The 8,291-nt window shown below is 41.4% G+C and overlaps 1 protein-coding gene across 3 annotated transcripts in view; it reads right to left on the reverse strand.

Moving 5' to 3' along the window:
- Akap6 (A-kinase anchoring protein 6) overlaps window positions 1-8,291 on the reverse strand; it is a 387,996-nt gene that overhangs the window by 255,323 nt on the left and 124,382 nt on the right. The gene's annotated exons all lie outside the window — the stretch shown is intronic.

Consider the following 8,291-nt stretch of genomic DNA (forward strand, 5'->3'; position numbering starts at 1 on the left):
TGTGTGTGTGTGTGTGTGTGTGTGTGTGTGTGTGTGTGTGTGTGTGTATAGTAACCAGAGGACAAAAGCCCCAAGGATCCACCTGCCTCTGCCCCCTCAGCATTCGGATTACGAGTGTATGCTGCCACAGCAGCCATTTAACTAGGGTCCAGGGATCAAAGTCAGGCCCTCATGCTCATGAGCAGGCTATTCATCATTTGGGCCATCCCTCTATCCCTCTTTTCATTCTCTGAAAGGCACAAACATGGTGATGGTAAACCATCAAATTCTGCTTTTTCCTTTTGTTAGAATATAAGTTCTCTAAAATAGGAGCCTTTTCTGCCTGCCTTGCTTGTTACTAGATCCCTAGAACCTAGTATAACTTGTGATGGTTGATAAAGAATTAATGCAAATAACTTGAGTATTTGTCACTTTTAGCTTTAATTGCCCTGCTTCCATCTGAAGGAGCAGCGCAACCCAAGCTGGCTCCTTTTCCCAGTGTGCCTGATCCCCTTGGCCAGGTGTCTTAGTCAGGGTCACCGTTGCTGTGATGAGACATGGTGACCAAAGCAATTTGGGGAACAAAGGGTTTATTTGGCTCACACTTCCACATTCCTGTTCCTCAACAAAGGAAGTCAGGACAGGAACTCAAACAGGGCAGGAACTGGTAGGCAGGAGTTGATGCAGAGACCATGGAGGGATGCTGCTTACTGGCTTGTTCAGCCTGATTCCTTATAGAACCCAGGACCACCAGCTCTGGATGGCACCACTCATAATGGATTGGGCTCTCCCCTCAACTGAGAACCAATGGCAGAAAAGGTTACTGAAGAGTTTTCACCGAGAGCCAACCACAGGAAAGGTTACTAAGAATTTTCTAAAAGCGCATCATCTTACACAACAAAGCTCTACATCTCTGACGTAGCCGCTTTCCCTACGCAATGCCATAAAAATAACATGACTTCAACTCGAATAATAACAGGCTTGCCTTTTGGTGGACACTAAGGGTGAGAATAGAAAATTTTGATTTTAATATAAAATGGAAAATAGAGAGTAGCCTGTGAAAACTGAAACAAAAGAAGCCACTAAGACTAAGGCAGCTTAGCAAATATAAAAATAATTATCCAAAACTTTTTTAAATATGTGTTTAGTAATATAAATTTCCTGTGTAATTGTGTTTTATAAAATATTTCTATTTTATGCAAATATTGATTTTTATATTTCTTAGAGCAATGATTCTCAACCTGTGAGTTGCATATCAAATATCTTGCATGCCAGATTTTTACATTATAATTTATAACAATAGCAACATTAAAGTTATGAAGTAGTAACAAAATAATTTTCTGGTTGGGGTCACCACAAATGAGGAGCTGTACAAAGGGTCACACAGCATTAGGAAGGCTGAGAACCACTGTCTTAGAGGGAGATAGAAAAAGGTGTTTCTCAAACTAAATTTGTAGAATTGCGTTCCATAAGAAGCACAAAACTATAGGCTTAAATTCTAAGAATGCATATACATTTCTAGAAATATTTTCAAGCTTCAATTTTTATAATATAAGGCCATGTTTTAAAATCATAACGAACCAGTATATAATAGCAAAACATAAAATGCACAGTATGATACAATAGTTTAAAATAATAAAACTTACGTTATTAGATATAGGCTACTTTTAACCACAGAAAAGTCTACTATGTTACTATACAATTTAAAGAATGGTTTTAGCTGTATGGATATATAACAATATTCCCACAAACACTGCAGCCTTTTTGTGCTGAAATTGTGTTGTGGTTTGGCTTTGATGTTTAATAAAACCTGTTCAAGTAGGGAGAAGGAAGTCGGTTCTAAAGCAGCGCCCACAAGAATGAAACAAGAAAAAAATGAGAATCCATATGACTACACGCTTAAGAACGCGTAGACAAACTCTAGCAGGATTCACAAGAAACAAGACAAAATATGACCATATTGGGGTTCACTAGGAAGAAAATGGCTGAAGGGCCAACTTGTACCCGGACAGATACAGGGCAGTCCCTACACTGTTCATCTTTCATTGTTTAAATAGTTCGCTTTCCTGAATATATTTCAAATGCAAAAATATTAGACAAAATACCAAACCAATTTTGCTGTGGGCAAAATTCCAGCTAAAGAATGCTGGTACATAAGTCCATTTTCTTCAGTCAAACCAGCCCTTGATGGTTTCTTTTTTTTTTTTTTTTTTTTTTTGGTTTTTCGAAACAGGGTTTCTCTGTGGTTTTGGAGCCTGTTCTGGAACTAGCTCTGTAGACCAGGCTGGTCTCGAACTCACAGAGATCCGCCTGACTCTGCCTCCCGAATGCTGGGATTAAAGGTGTGCGCCACCACCGCCCAGCCCTTGATGGTTTCTTGTGTTAGAATCAGTACCTATGAGGTTCCAGCACCCTTTGGCACTTGATTTCTTTAAGCAAGCTTGCTTCGTTTCTCTAACAGAAATATGTCCTTCAGCCTGCGAAATGAAACCACCCACCCAGGCACCTCAGTAATGCCACCGTTAAAAGCTCTCCTGTCAACAGTCTTCCGAGCACTTTTAAAAAGCAAAAACTCCAATTGAACAGACCGATCATTAGAACACGAAATGCGATTTATGCATTGGCTTGATGGAGACATTAATAGCCGTTTCTGTGAAGGAGGAGTCTCAGCATAGAGAAGGAGGCCCACTCAAGATGATAATGCAGTGCTCACAATGGCTGTGGTGGTTGAACCACTTACGGGTAAAGCGCATTTGCTGTGTTGTGCCGGGCTGCCTGTCATTTGCTAAAACAGCAGAAACAGAATACAGTCATTAAGCGAGAGGCGATGGAATAAAATATTGAAGACAGTGGGTTCACTGCAGGAACCGCATCTGCATGGACAGGACCTGGGCGGGGCAAGGTCAGGAGAGGAGAGGCTGCCTCGTGGAGGAGACACCACCCTAGAGAGAGAGGCTCTGCATTCTGCCTACATTAGCCCATTAACTCCCATCCTTTATTCCGCTCAGGCGTCGTTTCCTGAATTGTAAATTGTGGGAAGTGTGTGGTGGAGACTTGCATGCACTCAGCGCGCCTACTTTCTCCTGGGCTCCTCTCCATTTCTCAAGTGCCCCAGATGCTTAGGTAGGTACAATGGTTGAGTGCTGGCCATCAGAATGTGGACAGAGCTGATACACTTTGGTAGTGGCCCTAATCCCTAAAGAGCACTTTGGAACGCTTGGTGAACTCTGTTTTCCAGGTGTGGTGCCTGCACTCATAAAACCCAGAGAATCCTGAGGCTTAGAAACGAGCCTCCATATTGACAGGGTCCTGTATGTGTGAGCTTGAAACGTGCCTACTCCCACTTGTGTAGACTGTATGTATAAAACACACTGGATTTAAGATTTCACACGAACAAAGGAACTTAAAATGGCATAGTAATAATTTTATATTGATTATGTTAAAGTGTTTATTTTTATTTTATTTTATGTGCATGAGTATTTTGCCTATATGTATGTCTGACCATCATATAGGTACCTAGTGCACATAGAAGCTAGAAGAGGGCATCGGATCCCTTAGAACTGGGGTTATAATGGTTTTGAGATGTCATGCAAGTGCTAGGACTCAAACCTGGGTCCTCTAGAAGAGCAGTTAGTGCTTGTAGCCTCTGAGCCATTTCCCCAGCTCCCCTTGGTTACATATTGAAATGACAGCATTTTGGAAAATAATGAGTAAATGAAACATATTGCTAAGATTCATTTACCTATTTATTTTTACTTTTTAATGTGTTACTACTTGGAAATTTAGGATCGCATATTGGGTTCACATTTTTGTCCCATGATTATATTTCATCTGGATAGCTCTGCTCAGCACGGAAATCTCAGTCCTTGCATCGCCATGTAGAGTGGAGCTTGCTCAGCGCTGTTCCATGTCAGTGGGACGTGTGCTTACAGGATGAGGCTGGGGACTCAACCTCACTCCTCCAGGAGTCCACTCAAAGACCCCGTGTACATACTTTCCCTTTAAGATTAAAAAAAAATATAAAAAGGATTTGCTAATCCTAAATTGGAGTAAAGGGGACCGGGGAAGAGTATGCGACAACAGAATTGTGGCTGTGCTCCTTATGCCTTCAGAGTACAGAAACCTCTGACAAGACCAGCAAAGAGAAGATTGAGAGACATGGAGACCAGCTGAGAGCACTGTGCCTCCCTGATGGAGTATTTTTCCCGAATGTACCAAAGTCCTGCTGAGGGGAGAGTCGATGCCAGGATCGACACTGTTCTGCCTAGTACAGGCCCTGGCAACATCACAACAGCCCCGAGGAGATGCGTTAGATGGATGTACCTATACCCTGTGGCCCCGTGTGTCCAGATGGAAAGTTCTGGATTGTCCTAAACAAGAACTCTAGGGAAGGATATCAGAGGAGTGGCGCAAGTGTAAGGAGCAGTCAGCAGATGGCTTCAATACGGTTGTATTTCCACTGTCCTTACAATAGGAATCCTGCAAACGCATTGCAGTGTTGATTGCCATTGTCAGTGTTCATCTTACCAAGCATTTTCCGCGTAGCAGTCTGCCACATGAACAGGCCATGCACGGGATTGCTCATGGAGCTCACTGGAGTCTTTTGCTAACAAGATCACCACTAGCAATTATTGTTGCTATTTTCTGTTAACAGGCTTACTTTTAATTATAGAAATTATAGAAATTATAATGACTATGGTGGAAGTATCACGTCTAAAACATATAGACCATGTTATGTTATGTTATGCTATTTTGTTTTGTTTTGTTCTCTAAGACAGGGTTTCTCTGTAACTTTGGTGCCTGTCCTGGAACTAGCTCTTGTAGACCAGGCTGGCCTCGAACTCACAGAGATCCACCTGCCTCTGCCTCCCGAGTGCTGGGATTAAAGGCGTGCGCCACCACTGCCCAGCTTAAGACCATGTAACATGAATATTGTGTCTAATTTCCCTTTCTGTTGTGAAGTGATTTATGCTTAAAAGAAATTAAACATGAGAACTGGATTAGAGTCAATGTTAGTTTTGTTATAATAATAATAATAAAATACATTGTGATAAACTTGACTATGAATAGCATCTAATGGTATCTCAACATGACATAATATATCTCAACCACATTATTAATAGCATATCAGTTGTTATATAAATGCTTCTGTATCACAGCTTTTATTATCCACCAAATATATTCACCTTCTGAACAAGCACAATTTATAAGAACTGCCTATGTAAGGCTGAGAAATAGAAATATAGTTATCTAAACACTGGTGCAAGAGCTAGGACAGGAGCTCTGTGATGTAGTGCTAGCCTAGCGTGCATGAGGCTTTGATCTCCGTAGCCGCAATAGACAAGCTGGGGTGAGGAGCAGCTTTCCTGATTGTACGGAAGTAGCCACACAAGCGAGTGAACAGACATCACACTTCCTCTTTCGCTCTGCTTTCTAACTTCTCCCCAGTGTGCTCTAAACTTCTGTGCTCTAAAACATGGAATGCATATCTAGAAACTTATAAATCATAAATTCACATCGCAACACAAAATTACTAAGGGAACAAATGCGACCCACCACTCTGCTGAACTTGAACTCTGTTGATGACAGCGTGCTCCCACCAGCCCCTCTGCCTGCAGGAGAGCAAGACTGCTCACTATGGTAGCCATTAGTCCTTTTTTTTCAGTAGTCATTTTAGCTACTTGCTAATAAATGAGCCTAGTAATAAACGAAGAGCCAATATCTAAAATGAACCTTTAAAACTGCTTCTGGAATTTTCCTTTAACAGAAAGCTATCATGAGACACTGGCATGCCCGTAACCCCGATTCGTGGGGCTCCCTGAGGAGTCTGAGTAGTGAGACTCTCTCTCCAAGCTGTCTGTAGATGGTGGATCTATATATAAAAGACTGAAAACAGTTCCCACCCCTACCGCGGAGAAAGGCAGTTGTTGTGGGCACCTGTTCTTAACAGCTGACAGTCACTCTGATTGGCCGGTGCCCGCTGCGTGCTAAATGTTAAGTAGGTTAGAGAAAAGCATAGCTATAGAAATTCTAGCAGTGTGAATATGAAATTATAGGCCAGGAGAAAGCTACCAGTAAATTATGTTCATACCTTAATAATCAAATAAATATGCTAATATATAAAACATACACCATTTGTCTCTCCCAGGAATAGCCTTTGTCAAAACTCCCTAAAGGAGAAAACCTTGAGGAAAACACTAAAATGGCTCTGTGATTTTAGAAAGACATTCAGAGAAAACAATATTACCAGAGATGAAAAGGTTCATTTCATGTTGCTAAAAGGACAAAATCATCAAGAACATTTATTATGACTAAGTATTCATGGCCTGATGCAAGAGCTCCAGAATAAAGCAGCAGCAATGGAATTCCAGGGCAAAACAGACAGACTTATAATTATAACTGTCAATTTTTATTTACCCCTCTCAATAAGGCATGAGAAAAATATACACGGAAAGATATGAGTAAAGAAAATATTTGAAGAATGTTAGCAACTAATTTGACATTTTAAGTCAGTCGGAGAGTCTGCTCCTCCCGGCTAACAGCACAGTTTGTATTTTTTTCAAGTGAAAAATCTTAGAAAATACATCATAATCATACAACCAGTCTTTGAACATTTAAAAGATTTAAGCTGCAGTAAGTATGCCATCTTAATGCAATACAATTAAATTAGAATAATAGAACAATAGAAATAATAACAGAAAGACCCTTGGAAATCCCCAAATATTTAGAAAATAAATAATACTTTAAAAATGACCCACGTATCAAAGGAAAAAGCTGAAATGTGAATGAGAAAGCATTTCTAAATGAGTAAATAAAACAGTCTTTCATCCTACTGCCAAAAGCGTGCTCTGTGGTACATTTATACACTAAACACATGAGCCTTCTGAAAGATGCCCTAAGTCCTACTAAACATCATCCCAGCCATCAAGGATGGTCACTGGGTCTGGTAAACAGGCAGAAACAATTTCTTTTAAAGGTACAAACAAAGAACTTGAGGTATGAAAGAAAGACATAATCCAAGGGCTGGAGAGACGGCTCAGCAGTCACCGGCTCTTGCTCCTCTTGCGGAGGACTAGAGCAATGACTATACCCACATCAGGCAGCTCACAACTGCCTGCAACTCCTGCTCAGGGGTCCAACACCCTCTACTGACTTCTGCAGGTACTGGCACACATATGCATTCATTACACACACCCTCACGCACGCACGCACACATAAGAACACAAACATGTATGTGTGTGTGTGTGTGTGTGTGTGTGTGTATACGCATAAACATAAAATTTAAAGTTGAAACAAACTAGAAAGGTCCCACCCCCCTCCCTAGGCTATCTGCCTACAGAAACAGCTGCTGAAGGTCCCATTTTTAACTGGTGACCCCCACACTTTAATTCCAAGAATACTTCACTCTTGCTGTTTAAGCGCTAAGGGTTAAGGCTGGCTAAAGACTAGCCTTGCACCAAAACGAATTACTGTCTACTGAACAATTAGGCTGATCCACCCAAGAGGACCAGGAGTTCAAGGTCATTATCAGCTGCAGAAAGAGTCTGAGGCCAATTCGGGCCACGGGAAACCCTATCTCAGACAAACAAAGACTCCTGATATCTTTGCACAGGCTCCAGATAAGTGATCAGCTGTCTGCTCCGTGTATATGGTAAATCATTCCACTTATAAAAACCTGCTTGTTGCATATTTTCAGTAATACACGTGCCATCTGATGCGAGGTATATGTACTAATTGAAATAAATGCTGAATTAAAATGCTCAATCAAAAGCTCCAACCTATCATTGACAGTATTTATATACGTGTTTTCATGACACATCCTCGGGAGTTAGAGCAAACCTGACTTTAGGAGGGAGCTCAGCACAGGGTAAGCAGACCAGGTTGTATGCTACACTGCAGGACAAACAGTAGGGAAAGCATGGTACTTATTTTCATCAGTCTGGAAATACAACGTGGACCATTTATTCTTAAGATAGAAAAGCTGTCTGCTCCGAAATGAAGAGGACCAACACTTTCCCGTTGCTATCACACATGTCAAACCCCATCTTTTGCAACTAGAATAAGGGAAACACAAAGGAGGAGGATGGCTGGCCTTCAGAAGGACTTACCAAAGCTGGAGAAACCACTCGCCTCCCTTACCTTCTAGAATCTGAACGTACTTAACACTATGAAGTCTTTTTTCAGCACATTGCCTAAGCTAGGCAGTGGAACACAAAGCCCACCAATGCCTCTGTGTGTGTGTGTGTGTGTGTGTGTGTGTGTGTGTGTGTGTGTGTGTGTGTATGAGAGAGAGAGAGAGAGAGAGAGAGAGA

This window comes from Microtus ochrogaster, chromosome 1 (assembly GCF_000317375.1).
Source record: "Microtus ochrogaster isolate Prairie Vole_2 chromosome 1, MicOch1.0, whole genome shotgun sequence".
NCBI classification, from domain to species: domain Eukaryota; kingdom Metazoa; phylum Chordata; class Mammalia; order Rodentia; family Cricetidae; genus Microtus; species Microtus ochrogaster.